Source organism: Bombina bombina, chromosome 6, assembly GCF_027579735.1.
Source record: "Bombina bombina isolate aBomBom1 chromosome 6, aBomBom1.pri, whole genome shotgun sequence".
Lineage (NCBI taxonomy): Eukaryota > Metazoa > Chordata > Amphibia > Anura > Bombinatoridae > Bombina > Bombina bombina.
In genome coordinates, this window is record NC_069504.1 from 119,599,717 (window position 1) to 119,603,138 (window position 3,422).

The following is a 3,422-nucleotide window of genomic DNA, read 5'->3' on the forward strand; positions in this document are numbered from 1 at the left end:
TATACATTTTCCTGTACTGATCCAGATTCTCATATGATTAAGAAAAACCACTAAGATCCATAAAAAATACAGAAGAAATAAGTTAAAACTTAAAATTATTACTATCCTATATTCTGCTCATAATATTGATAAATATCAACCAATTAAATATCAGCATCAGATCTGATCAGCTGTAGACACGGGCTGCAGGTGGCTGCCACTGCCAGCAGGGCTAGGCTTGGGTAATCAGTGGTGCTGGGTAGGGAGGGTCTGGACTGGCCCGGATGCGGCTTGGATTCAATGGTCGCGGTCTAAAGCAAACTACCTAAGGCTATGTCCGGTATTTTTCAAATAAAACTACTGGGCAGTAGCCTGAAATACCGGACAGTCCGGTCTAATACCGGACACCTGGCAATCCTAGGGACAGAGGAGGGAGAGAAGGCTGGTCCTCAGTCACAGGAGGGAGAGTCTGTGTCTGCTGGCCCTTCAGGTGTGAAGGGCAGGCTAAGAGAGGAGAGGTACTCCGATGAGGAGAAGGAGGCTCTTGTTGAGGCCTACTTGGAGAGGGCACTTCAGCTGGAGAACCCTAACCTGAGGGCGAGTGTCAGGAATAAGTTGTGGGAGGAGATACAAGTGGCAGTCAGCTGCTTAGGACGCAATTGTTCTATTGCCAGTATAAAACATCGGTATCACGACTGCAGGAGGGAAACCAAGGCAAAGATGGCACAGCAGGCTAAATATGCATGTGGGACAGGTGGTGGTCCTAGTAAGCGGATTCACCTGAAGTCATGGGAGGAGATGCTCTCTAATGTCATCTCTGGTGAAGCTGTCCTGGGATGTCAAGGGACAATGGACACATCAGTGCCAGCAGAAGAGGTCCATGAAGGTAAATATTAAATATCATATGTAATAAATGTTTTATTTGTAACAAATATATGTTAAAGGGAAAGTGAACCCAAATTTTTTTCTTTTGTGATTCAGATAGAGCATGCAATTTTAAGCAACTTTCTAATTTACTCCTATTATCAATTTTTCTTTTTTCTCTTGCTATCTTTATTTGAAAAAGAAGGCATCTAAGCTTTTTTATTGGTTCAGAACTCTGGAAAGCAATTTTTTAATGGTGGATGAATTTATCCACCAATCAGCAAGGACAACCCAGGTTGCTCAACAAAAATGGGCTGGCATCTAAACTTACATTCTTGCATTTCAAATAACGATACAAAAAGAATAAAGAAAATTTGATAATAGGAGTAAATTAGAAAGTTGTTTAAAATTGCATGCTCTATCTGACTCACGAAAGAAAAAATTTGGGTTCACTGTCCCTTTAACATCAAACATATACATAGACTTTGTGCTTGAAATATCAATGTAATCATGCACGTGTAATACAGAATATAGAATTTACCTATTTTACATATGGTTAGTAATCATTTGTTTTAAAGCTTCAGTGGAAAACATACCTAGGTAGGTTGAGGACAAGTAAGGTTTTACACGGTGCAAAGTCTGATTGGCACATTAACTTAAAGGGATAGTTAACCCAATGTTTTTCTTTCATGATTCATATAGAACAGCACTTTTTTTTTTTTTTTTTCAAAATAATTTTTATTGATATCACACTCAGAGGTACAACAAAAAACAGCAACAAAGGTAATTACCTTAATATAACATTCAAATAACAAATATGAATAAAGTTTACACATATTCCATAGACTGCAACTTTCAGTCCAGTGTACCTAAAAAAAATACTTTATAAATTGGGTCTTGAGATTGGCCTGTCTTTAGTTTGAATCTTTGTGCTGATATATTTTAAGGATCGCCTCTATTTATAATCACCTCTAGTCATAACATCGTTTATATTAACCGTCCCACCCTCCCCCCGCAGCCCCCCACCTCCAAACTGAGAAAAGAAAAGAAAAGGAAAAAAAAAAAAGGGATCAAGGAGTTAAAAGGGCAGGATTAAACTCTGCTCTCTCTCCCTCCCCCATCCCCACTCCAATGTTGAGAACGTATAGATTGGGATAAATTTTTACCATACTCCCAGTAATACCAATTCCGAATTTCTAAATGGAAAAATCATATAATCAATCTCAGTTATAGAAAGGATCTTAATAAATAGCGACCATTTTAGGAAGAACTTTCTAATATCTCCTTCGTCGTTCATGTCCGTGTCCCTCTGTTCTAGTATACACTGTTTTTTTAAGCAATTTTTCACTTCCATAATAGTTGGAGTTACATTCGTTTTCCATCTTTTAAATATTAGATATCTAGCTGCAATAATAGTCATATTGATTAGTTTATGTTGTGGGTGTAACTTTCCCTTGTCTTTCCTTAGGAACACATTATAAGTCAAAGAAAATTCTAATGGAAGGATCTTAAGGGAGTTCTTCAACCAATATTCTAGTTTCATCCAGAATTGACCTATTCTAGGACAGTTCCATATCATGTGAACAAGGTCAGCTGAGGGTTTCGAACATTTTGGACATTTATTAAAATCTAAATTTCCGCACCTGAGACCTTTTTCTGGGGTAAAGTATGCCCTATAAAGGAGTTTCACATGTGACTCCCTCCAGGTAGAAGATAGTGTGATTTGTGCTATTCTAGTAAGCGAACCCTGCACAAGCTGTGGATTAATGTTTCCATCATGTGCTAAGGTGTTCCACTCTGTTGAAAGTTTCTCCAAATGTAATCGGCCCTTAAGGGAGATAAGTAACTGGTAACATGAAGTGATAGACATGTGTCCCTTTTCCACCATGTTTAACCACCCTTCAAGATTCCCCCATGACCAGGGTCTATTTACTTCCTTCCATAACTCTTCTACAAAGTGTCTAGCCTGTAGGTACGCAAAGAATTCTTTATTTGGCAGGTTGAATTCTTGTTTTAATGACTCAAAAGTTTTCACACACTGGTTCTCATTATCAATGAATTGGATAACCCTACCCAGCCCTAAACTGTGCCATCTTAGGAACACTGCTGAGTGTATACCTGCTAGAAATTGAGGATTACCTACAAATGAAAGGAACTTTGACACTCTGCAGTCTAAGTCCAGGAGTTTACCTATTTTCCACCAGCTCTGTATAGGATTATATATAGTTTTAAACCCTTTCAGCTCTTGAGGTATTGATTTTAATTTACAATGTATCAAAGCCGTTGGTAGAAACGGGTAACAAATACTATTTTCTAGTTCGTTATTTGTAACATAATCCTTAGACAGGAACCAATCTGCTGCTATGCGTGCTAAGAAAACATAGTTATAAAGACGCAGATCTGGGAGTGCAAAGCCCCCATAACTTCGAGGTAGCTGTATCTTTGAGAGAGCAATTCTTGGGACCTTGCCTTGCCATATAAAGTTTCTCAACAGAGTATTCAGTGTCCGAATATCCTTCCCCTTGAGTATAATCGGAACATTTTGTAAAATGTACAGCAATTTTGGCAATAAAACCATT